Genomic DNA, 12,316 nt, shown 5'->3' on the forward strand with positions numbered 1-12,316 from the left:
GTTTAGTGAAATGCCCAGAATAGGCAAATCTATAGAGACAAAGAGCAGTGACTTCCTAGGGCTGGGGAACAGGGGCATGGGAGGGTAATAATGTGTCAAGTGCTTGGAACAATGCCTGGCACACCCCCTCTGCTGGTCCCCTCAGGCCCAGAGGTCCTGGCAGCTTCTTAAAACTGCAGGTCCTTGGGGGCTTCACCATCCTTCAACCTCAAGTTCCCTTCAGCCTGCCCTCACCTTTCTCAATAGTCCCGCGACTAAATTCCCTTAAATTATCCTCTTTTGCACGTGCCTCTCTCCCTTGCCAGGACCCCAACTGTATAGAAAGTGGCTCTCCAGAAGCAGAGCAGATCTCGTCGACGAATTGGAAAGGACTTGTGATGATTCATTTTGTGTGTCACCTTGACTGGGCCACAGGTTGGCCAGGCATTTGGTCAGCATTGTTCGGGGTGTGTCTGTCAGGGTGTTTCTGGGTGAGATTAACCTTTACGTCTCTAGACTGAGTAAGCAGATTGCCGTTCACAATGTGGCGGGCCCCATCCGATCAGTTGAAGGCCTGAGCAGAACGCCAAGGGAGGGAACTCCTGCTGCCTGACCGCGTGAGCTGGGACATTGGTCCTTTCTGGCCTTCAGACTTGAACTGAAATATTGGCTCGTCTTGGTTCTCAAGCCACTGGCTTTCAGACTGGAACTACACTGTCAGCTCTTGGGTCCCCAGCTTGCTGACCACAGATCCTGGGACTTTTCATCTTCCATAGTTGCATGAGCCAGTTCCTTATAATAAATCAATCTCTCTCTCTCTCTCTCTGGTTGTTTCTCTGGAGATTCCTAATACAGGACTTAAAGGAAATATGAGTCAGTGGTGAGTTTCAGGCAGAATGCTAGGAAAATGATCCAAAATAAGGATGTCAAGGGAAGTGACTGGTTTTAGGGGAAGAAGATGTTTTTCATTCACAAACACTTATTTAGCATCTGCCCTATGCCAGAAGAGTTCCAGCCACTGGGGATTAAAAGATCCACCCAGCTGCCTACACTAGAGGCCAAAATTCACCCTTGGCTCTTTCTTCAGCCTCACCTCTACATAGCATTCATCTTAAAACCTGTCAGTTTGCCTCCTCACATTGCTTTCAAATCCATTTCCTTGGCAGGTAGAGAGGACTTTGAAGGATAATCCTCAATTCATTTGAATCATTATCCCTTCATCCTTTCAAAACCATAATAGTTTGTGATGATTTCACTTATGGGTCAGAGGACCACAGACATATTTGAAGTATTTGGAGATTTATTGAATGTGAAATTAGGTGCAATTTTTCTATAAAATGCCATCAGTCAGTGTGGGCAACATAGCAAGACCCCATATCTACAAAAAATAAAATAAAATAATTAGCCAGGCATGGTGGCCTGTAGTCCCAGCTACTTGGGAGGCTGAGGCAGGAGGATCACTTGAGCCCGGGAGTCTGAGGCTGCAGTGAGCTATGATTGTGCCGCTGTACTCCAGCCTGGGTGACAGAGCAAAACCCTATCTCAGAAATAAATAAATAAAATGAAAATAAAATGCCATTAGTCAAAACAAGGCCTAGAGTAGAGGAAAGATGGGAGAAAGGTGAGAGCTTCTCCAGACAGAAAAAAGACACTCATCTTGGGCGACAGCTAAGGCTAAGAGTTCAGCCTCTCAGGGGCTACTTCCTACTTGAAACTAACCCAATCCAAGGGAATGGGAACCTTAAGAACTCACGCCATGAAGGGACAGCTTGGACCATTTCCATCTCCTTGGAACTCCGCGGAGTATCTGTTGTGCTTATGCGCCTGTTTCCCTGGGAGCCCAGCAGAGGTTCTGGGTAGTATGCAGTAGGGGTTGTGCAATTCCCACAGCAAGGATGCAACGGCAGGAGCCTTTTCTCCCTACTGTCCCTCTTTTTCTTCTGGCTAAATAGGGATGAGGGAAGGAATAAAAAACTTTGTAAAAGAGGCTCTGCCTTTGGTATTGATTCCTAAGAAGCTTTGCGCAAAGCTAGAGATCATTTGGAAGTTTTATCAGATTTTTTAAAAAATAATTAAAACCCATGCCATTTTCCCTGCATTCCCATTGCCCCTTTCAAGTATCAACAGCTATCGTCTTTATCTGATGCCACAGCCTCCACGCTGGGCTCCATGCAGCCAGTGTTGTGTTGTTCTACCCTGTAACTGGATGTGCCCAAGTGACTACCCTGAGTTCAGGGAAATATGAACAGAAGTTCTTAAGTGGGACTTCCAGGAAAGCTCCTTAGAAATAGGGCAGACAGCTGGCACCAACCCTTTTTGACTTCCCCCTAACTCTTGTTTACAGCCTGGGATGTAAATATAATGGCTGGAACTCTAGCGGCATTATGGACCATGAAGCATCTTTCAGGAGGAAAGCCCTTTGCTACAGATGGCAATGCAGAAAGACAAAAAGATTCTGGGTCCCTGGTGACCATGGCACCACTACACCGGCCCTGGACTACCCACCTCTGACTTATTTAAGCCATGTTATTTTTGGTGATTGTTACTAGCAGCCAAAGATATCAATCTCGATCGATACATGTATCTAACGCCTTCAAGTATCAATGCCTTATCTCTATACCCTACCAGCCTGTAGCCACCCCCCATGACAATGGGGCTTATCTCTCCTGTTTGTCACTGTAGCCCCAGCACTAGCACAACATATGACCCATTGTGGGTGCTTAATGAATAGCCATTGAATGAATGAATCCATCATTGTTGACTAAGATAATCTCTGCCCCCAGAAAGCTCACAGTTTAGATTTCTGCTTTAGATGGGATTGGTATGAAGAAGAAATTATTCCAAGATCAAGAAGGCACAATTGATCAAAGTACATCTGTCCCAATATGCCAGTTCAATCATTCATTAACTCCAAGAACTACCTTTATTTGGAGATCAAGCATGTGTGTTAGGTGTTTGCAAGCAAGGTGGCCAGAGCTAAGCCTGGGATGAGGGCAAGTTCTACAGTCTTCAGCTCGCGCATCTTCGTGAAGCCTCTTCAGAAGAGTCTAGTTTTCTGCTTTTTGCCTTAGGTGCTGGATGCCCCAACAATTCCCCTCCTAGAAATCTGTTGTGAAGATATAGTTCAGTATGTACAAAATGACATGTATACAAGGATACTTCCTGCAGGATTATTTGCCACAGCAAACGATTGTAAACAATCCCAGTACACGTCAGTGGAGACCAGTTAAAAGAATTACAGTCCAGTCATACCAGAGATCGCTCTGCAGCCATTAAGAAGAATGGAGTGGCTCTGTTTGTTGTAACATGGAAAAATCTCCAAAAAGTACAGTACAGAAAACTAAGATTCAGCGCAACATGTAGCTCAAATCCCAGCTCCACCATGTTACTAGCCTTAGGAGCTAAGTTTTACATCTCTAGGTTAGGAATCAGCAAACTGTGGCCCAGGGGCCAAATCCAGATGGCCTATTTCTATAAATAAAGTTTTACTGGAACCCAGCTGCGCCCATTTGTTTACATGTCTATGGCTGCCTCCCTGCTACAGTAGTCTCAACAGAGTCCATGTGGCCTGCAAAACCTAAAATGCTTTCTCTGTAACCCTTTACAGAAAAGATTTGCCAAGTCTGACCTGTGCCTTACTCTCCTTGTCTCTAAAATGGGTCAATAAAAACCTAATTTGCTTCATAGAGATTGTGAGGGTTATGGGACATAATGAACATAAAAACTACTTAGCTTTTATAGTAAATCCTGAATAAATACAGTCATTACTATTATTTTCTCACTGAGCTTATTCTTTTCCTCCAGTAGAAGTTTTCCTGTACCTATTTGACCAATATGTTTATTGCAATCAGTCAAATAGCTACAGGAAAACTTCTACTGGAGGAAAAGAAGAATAAACTCAGTGAGAAAATTGGAGATCAGGGATCGCCAATCCCCAACCATGGTGAGTTGTATAATTATTTCATTATATATTACAATGTAATAATAATGGAAATAAAGTGCACAATAAATGTAATGCGTTTGAATCATCCCGAAACCATCCCCCATCCCCCAGTCCGTAGAAAAATTGTCTTCCATGAAAATGGTCCCTGGTGCCAAAAAGGTTGGGGACAACTGCTGTAGATATTAAAGAGTAGATTCCAAATCTAGTATGCATGTGTGTGGGGGTAAGGATGCCATGGAATTGGGGGATGGGAAACCATACTAATAGTTGTTAAGCCCTTACTATGTGCCAGGTGTGGGGATAGATGTTTTCCATGTATTACGTCACTTAATCCTTACTGTTGGAAGAAAGGATGAATAGTTGATGACACCCGGTTAGTAAATCACTGAGCTGGGATTCAAACCTAGTGCTGCTTAGCTCCAAAGCACATGCTCTTCCCACTGTAGAAGCACCTAAGCGTTGGCCTGTGACCATCCCAAGGCAAGCTGTTGGACCACTGCACACCCCTCTGTGGTCTGCCCAGGATGGGATGCCTCTTGTCCTGACTTAATTAGCCATGGCAATCACTTTTCCTCTCAAGAGTGTCTGAATCTGGACAATACATTTTACGGTACCCCACCTATCGTGTACGAGGCTTCTAATGTCAGCTCAGTGAGGGCTGAGATGTTTGTTTTGGTCACTAAGTGTTTTCCAAGCATCTAGAACAGAGTATGATACCTAGTAGGTGGTCGATCAATGCTATGGTTTGAATGCCTGTCCCCTCCAAAACTCATGTTGAAATTTAATCCCTAATGCGGCAATCCTCATGAATGGATTATTAGTGAGTTATAATGGGAGGGGGACTGGTGGCTTTATAAGAAGAGAGCCCTGAGCTAGCATTAGCACACTCAGCCCTGTCACCATGTCATGCCCTGTGCAGCCTGGGCTCTCTGCAGAGGGTCCTCACCAGTGCCCCCCCAACCTTGGACTTCTCAGCCTTCATAACTGTAATAAATAAATTTTCTGTTCTTTATAAATTACCCAGTTTCAGGTATTCTGTTATAAGCAACAGAAAATGGACTAGGGCAATCAATATTTGTTGAATTGGTGAATATTGACTGAATTATCTATAATACACATAGGTATCCATCAGGTGAACAAAAGTCACACAGTGGGACGAGGATTGTTAGACTAACCATGAACAAGCATGGACGGCTACCTTTTCTGTCCCTCTGTGTGGTCACGACAAGCTTGGCCTAGCTTGGGTTTTGTGTTTTTACTCATGCAAAGCGAATACCCGCTCCATACTGGGTATGGTATGAACAGAGCATTCCCAGATGAATGACAAGGTATTGTTCAAGGCCGCCTAAAGGATCCAGGTGTTGGGGTGGTCCTTCAGCAGGGCCGGAAACTAAACACATCAAATCGAACCCCAGGTGGTTTTGCCCAAGAAAAGGGAGGTAGATTATGTGTTCAGCACAGCCCTAACACTAGGGCAGGGCTGACGATCCAACCCTTTTATGCACACAGTGTGTCGTGGGCCACTTACAGCCACAGAAGAAAGGCTGACCTTTGGAAAAAGCTATAAAAAGACAACCGAATTCACTCCTCCTTTCCTCACAATGCGCCCCCAACAAAGCAGGAAAAGTGGGGGGCCTCTGTGTTCAAGTGCAAGATACACAAAGGAAGCCTGGCATTTTGTCAAGCTGATGGCCAGAGACAGAGGGACAAATAAAGCGCTTAGGCTCAAGGTGGCCTGATGTGGCTGTCAGTGCGGCTGTCAGCAGAGAGGGGCGTCTTGGTCACACCAACCCTGCAGCACAACCAGGCGGCAGGGAGGGGATTTACAAAGGCTGCTGGAGAGCTTCCGCAGCCAGGTTACCTTTTGAGGATTTAGAAATCACATCCACATTTGTGATGGGTTCAAACAGGTCACTTAAAGTGTGTTATACCCTCTGGCATACTTGAAACTGCAATTTGAGTATCTGAAACTGCAATGGACTCAAACATTCCACAGAATGAGAGGTACTGAAGGCTTCAGAGTAAGTACGAGACCTGTTCCTTCTTGATGGGAGCTTGAATGTATGGTCTCAAGTCTAGTTCTCATTTGCAGAATAGACCCAAGGACAATGCTACTTCTTTGATCGATTCAAAGAGTCATCATGGTGTGTTGGTAAGGGCATTGGGGTGGGTGTCAGGTGGAAATGACTTTAATTTTTGGTTCTATCTGCTCTTATTTGGATGGGCTTTAGAATCCCTCTGAATTTCTGTTTCCCTATCTGTAAAATGGATGATGATATTAATAGTGACCTTAAAATTTGGCCATGAGTATTAGTGACAATACGTACATAAAGCACAGTGCTTGACACACAGCAAGGGCTCAGAGGTGAGGACAACTGTTAGTGTATGTTGAATTGTGACCTGTGAATGCAGCCAGGTACCAAGAGATCAGGTCTCAGTGAGTACGTGGCAGAATTTTCCACTGTGCCCATGCAGAGTGCAGGGAAACAGTGCTCCCAAATGGTGTTTCGGGGCTTCCTCTCTGCTGTTTCTTTCACCCACTGCTACATGGGCTTCCTTTAAGGGTCTCTTTTCTTCCTCCTCCACCAGAGAGATGCAAATGCAAAGTAATCCTTTTGTGGTTTTGGGGGCGGGGGGGCAGGCATCAAAACACACAGGGTTTTCTTGGCCTTTGAAAAGATGAAAGAGCCATTCTTTCCCTTCTTGGGGTGAAATTGATGGAGTGTGATTTGCACTAAAGTGGATCTTGGACAGGCTGTGGTTCTGTTCCTGCTGGTTGGGGTGCCGTGAGGACTATGTCTATAGACACATAATCACAGGGTGTCTGTGTGGGGCTGGGCCACAGTTTAGGGGCATTGGTCTAGCAATCCATGTACTCAGTAATGACTTAGTGACTTCTGGTATCTTGGTGCAACCTTTTCTTTTACCCAACCTTTTAGATTTCACAAGCCAGTAAAATTAATTCAACAAGTATTTATTTATTGAGTGACTACTTGTGCCAGGCAACTGGAGAGATAATAAGAAACAAAGCAGGCAAGATCCCTGCCCACATTTGAGTGGCAGAAAGTAAATTATTTGAGGGATTAACCTAGAATTGCCAACTTTTCGTGTTACTAAGTTAGGACTTAAGGAAAGAAAGCTGCTTTAACTATCATTAGTATCAATTTCTCCTATAGGAAGATGGTTAACGTACAACAGAGTAGAAGTGCATACTCTTAGAGTATTTTTTAAGGGGCTTAAAATAATAAGCATTTATCATCTCACACGGTTTTTGTGGGTTAGGAATCTGGGAGCAGCTTCACTGAGTGGTTCTAGCTCAGGGTCTCTCATGAGATTGTAATCAAGATGTCAACTGGAGCTGCATCATCTGAAGGCTCGACTGGGGCCGGAGGAGGCACTTCAGTGTGACTCACCCCACACCCAGCACGTTAGTGCTGGTTGTGAGCAGGAAGCCCCAGTTCCTCACCAGGTGGGCCTCCCCACAGGGCTCTTTGAGCACCCTCACAACATGGCAGCTGGCTTTTCCCAGAGCAAATTATCCAAAACGATAGATTTTTGAAATAATTATATTGAAACGACATCACACATGAGTTTAAGTTGTTGGTGTTCAGCTATACAAACAAAAATGTTTTGGGGTGGGGGAAGAATGCTTTAAATGGTGTAAAGAGATATTGTCTCCCAATATTTATTCTCTTTCCTTTTTATAGTAACAAAACACTTGCTTTTCAAGGCCACATGGAATCTAGGATACTGACTATATTTCCCAGCCTCCTTGGCTAGTCTGACTTTGTCTCACACTGTTGAGAATCATGTTTTGCTCAGTGCTCAAAGGCACATATTAGTCACACAACTTGGCTCCTAAACTCAAACCATCTCCTTCATCAAATGCTCAACTGACCATTCTCTCTCAACATTATACTTATTTTCCCAAACACACAGAGAAATTGAAAGAATTGTACAATGAATACCCGTAGACCCACAACCTAGATTCTACCATTAACATTTAACTTAACTGGCCTTATCTTACATCTGTCTGTTTAACCATCCCACTCTCCATTCAACAATTCATCTTAGTCCCAGCTACTCAGGAGGCTGAGGCAGAGGGATCGCCTGAGCCCAGGAGTTTGAGGTTGCTGTGAGCTAGGCTGATGCCACGGCACTCTACTCAGGGCAACAGAGTGAGGCTCTGTCTCAAAAAAAAAAAACAAAAAACAATTCATCTTATTTTCTGATACGTTGTAAAAGCAATTGCTGAGATCAGTACACCTCACTTCCAAACCCTTCAGTGTGCATATCACTCCCCAGAATCCAACATGTGCTTTTGATTTTTTGAGGTAATATTTAGATACAATGAAATGCACAAGTCTAAAATGGACCATTGAATGAGTTTTGACAAATGTATAATCTAAACTCCTACCCTGATATATCAAGCGTAATTTGAACTAAATGTCATTTTCATTTTCTGTGTGCTAACTTTGAAATGTCCCTGACCTGTTAGAGGAGACACCACTGTAAATTAAGCTTTAAGAAAAATCCCTTTCAAATGTCTTATTTTTGCTTCTCTTGCTCCGGACTGTGGAAAACATCAGACAGGAGCCCAGATATTTATTTGGAAACACCTTACTTGAAGCAGTGTGTGGGGTGATTAAAGGTATCAGGGTGGGAGACATAGATTTCAATCTGCCTATCTGATCTCAGGCAAAGTACGTATCCGGCCTATATTTCAGTTTCGCCATCTGCAGAATGGGGATACAGACAGAGCCCAATGAGGTTGTTCAGTATGGTGAGGGCTGAATGAGTTAAATCATATGAAGTGCCTAATTAGAATGTTGCCTGTCTCAAGACAGCTGGCCTTGTCACCATGGTGCTAGCAGGAGACCAGAAAGAGGGCGCCTCATGTCTGACATGTTAACTTTGTCGACAGTGGCTTTCTGGACTTGGTGATTTTACGTCCCACTCATTTCTGAGTCTCTTTGGCTTCGCTGGCCCTCCAGCCAGAAATTTAATGACTATGAAAATTCTCACCATGACATCACCAGACAATGTCAGTGGGAAGTCCTTAAAATGACTCAAACTAGAAGAGCTGGAGCAGGTGGGGGATCAGGTTCTTAGTCTATAATTGTGTTGGGTTTATAGCGCAAATCTCATGGCCCTGAATTTAATATGGCACCATTTTATTGGCACCAAATTACATTACAGACTCATTAGCTCTCCCATGGCCCTTCATCTCTGCCAGACCCAAGCTTTCCTTTGACTGATGCTGGTTTCATTATTCATGACTGTTATATAGACACTGGCCTCAAAAATGGAGACCAGGGAAGAGCATTTTCTAGTAAGTCTCTTTACCAATCCTGAGCTACTTTGCTGGACTTCTGAAATAAGCTTCATTCATTCTTTCAGTCGGTCAGTCATTTGACAATTAGTCATTGAGCACCTGTAAGACAGAGATGGTCCCTGTTCTCAGAACAACTTACAGTATATTTGAAAACACATTTAATTAGTAATTGCACAAATAATAAGTTGCAGTTAGCCTAAGAGTGATCCAATAATGGCTCATGAAGGAGATACCTTTGGTCGCCTACTATGGCAAAGGCTGATGGTTGTCCCCCAGTATTTATTCACTTTCTTTTTTATAGTAATAAAACACTTGTTTTTTAGTAGGACACATGGAATCTAAGATGGTGACTATATTTCCCAGCCTCCTTTGCTGTTACATGTGACCATATGTCTGAGTTACGGGATTTCTGTAAAAGATGATTTTGCTCTAAAATAGAGACCCAAGAAAAAGACAGCCACCTCTGTAAAGTACCAGACATGGTGCTAGGTCCATGTTCTGATGGATGTTGCTATGTCTGGATACGATGCCTGGATCTGTGGCAGCCACTTTGTAACCAGGAGGAGAGCTAGTCTGCAGATGGTATAACAGAAACAGGGAAGGAACCTGGTGCCATGATTGAGCTATTGAATCAAGCATGCCTGGAGCCACTCCACCTCCAGACTTCCTGTTATGTAAGGTTGTAACATGTCCTTTTATTTAAATTGGATGAATCAGGGTCTTCTGTTACTTGCAGTCAAGAGCATCCCAACTGAACAGCAGGGTGCAGACTCCATCATGACCTGCCTCATGGCCAGCTCTCCAGCCTCATCTCGCAACATTTCTCCCCATGCCCCAAACTTCAGACCCACTGACTCCACACCACGGGCTTTCACTTCCCCAGGATTCCATATGTGAAGGGACTTCTGCGCTGACTTCCCTTCTCCATCCCTCTTATCTGGCAATTATCAATCCATCCTCCAAAATCAGCTTAGCAGGCTCCTCCTCCAGGAAACCTCTGGTATCAGCCCCAGCCAAGGTGGGTCACCCCAGACCCACCCAGCCCCATTGGCACTCCTGGGCCTCGGGCTACTTGCTTTGTTTCTTAACCAGAGCAGCCCCAGCAATCTCACTCCATTTTCACAGCTGGAAAGAGCCCCCTGCTGCCACCCCTGCCACAGACCAAGGACTTCCTTTGTGTGGTGCCGACGGATGAGGAGAGACCGCCCACATGTGCACTTGCAGGGACTCTGGCTTCTCCATCAGCCAATGAGGTGGCTCAGAAGTGGCAGCAGTTAATGCCCTGTGGGCACACTTTGATCAGTGAGAGACAGGAGATAGGAAGAAGCCATCAACTGAATTGTTTGCCCTTTTTCCTGCCTGACTGTTCAAAGATGAAGAGGCTTTGCACAGCCTCTCTGGAGACCCTTTAAAGACCAAGGAACCAGCTATGTTTGCTGCAAAGCTTCCTTGGACTTGCACCCCACAATAAAACACTCATAGGCAAGACGTGCCCTTAGGTTCTGTTTTCTAGGGATCTGGGCTAAAATGCCTTCCCATCTCATCTACCACCACCCTGAGTCCGGGTTGCAAGGAAGAGACACCTTCCTACCATCTCAGACTGCAGCAGGCATTGTTACAATGATCACAGGGAACTCAGGTGGCAGCTACTCACTTGAACCAGGAAGAAAGCTGGAAGGTCATTCGGGCCCCACGGGAGCTATTGAGCCCCCAAATCAACTCGAATAGCCCATCATTCTTGGACTCAGCTTCTTGCTGTCATTTAGATGGCCCAAGAGAGAAGATGAGCTGGATGGGTTGCCATCCAGTATTGGGTGGCATTGTTGGCAAAGTTGTGTGTTCCTGGCTTACCCCCTTGTTACTGGCTGCCTTGGTCCAGTAACCAAGTGTTTGGTTGAGAGTGTTTAGAATCATCTGCATCAGCTTGACAATGCTATGACATCCACGAGGCTGTGACTGATGGGCTGGTCTGTCTAAGCAGGGGATAGGCCAGTGTAGGTGTTGTGAGTTGCACGTGGCATGAGCTGTGTAACAGTCTTGCGCAGTATAATAGAACCAACAGAAAATTGAAAGGAAAAAAAACAGCAAAATATCGTTTATCACAAATAGTTAGAGAATCACTGGGAAGGCTGCAGGAAAGGACTCTGAGCAGAACTTCCAGAAAGAACTCTTAAGTCACACAGCAGAATTGGGCCACCAGGGAGCTGCCCCCGCCAGGGAGCTGCCTGCAGAATCAGGGCTCCTGCCCCAGCCGTGGGTTTCAGAACCACCAGCCACACTAGCGAAGCGGGCGTCAAGGAATGTGGGAATGTGTTTCCCTGGAGGAAGGCTGGAATGAATAGCCAGCAACTGGAGCCACAGTGTCCATTCGAAAATTCTAGACTTCTGCAACAATGGGACAGATGTCCTGTTCCCCTGGACGGTCACATGCTCCTCGATCACAAGCATATGCACATTTTGTTTCCATTACCTGGAATGGTCTCCCTCAATTTCTGCCGGTCAAAAACATATTCATTCACTCACTCATTCATTCATTGAATAAATCTCTGTAAAGTTCCAGGCATGACGCAGGCTACTGGGGTTGCTAAGGTGAACATGGCAAAGTCTCTGACTTCAAGATCCTCATCGCCTGGTTAGGGACATAGACACAAACGTAAATTAACCTGCCTTTCCAGAATATTCCTTCTGTCCTATAAAACCCTTTACAATGTAAAAGAGAGTGGCGCACAGGGATTAAGAGCCCAGCTCTGGAGTCAGACTCGCCAGCTGTGTGATTGCTAATAAGTTGTTAATATTTAACCTCTCTCAGCCTCACTTGTCTTACATGCGAAATGGCAATAAAATAGCACCTGCGTCATTGGGCTTGTCTGGAGCGTTCCAAGATACCGCACGGGAAAGGCCACATCTCGGAGGCATGTGATATGAAAGGGACTGTCATTTCCTGTCCTTCAGAGCCTGATCACATGTCACCTCCCCTTGAGCCATCCCTGTTCCCCCTATGGAAAATGAGTCATTTCTTTCTTTTTTCCTTTCACCTGTGTTTCCATTCTTCCTCCGTG

Source organism: Propithecus coquereli, unplaced genomic scaffold, assembly GCF_000956105.1.
Source record: "Propithecus coquereli isolate 6110/MARCELLA unplaced genomic scaffold, Pcoq_1.0 Scaffold27, whole genome shotgun sequence".
NCBI lineage: Eukaryota > Metazoa > Chordata > Mammalia > Primates > Indriidae > Propithecus > Propithecus coquereli.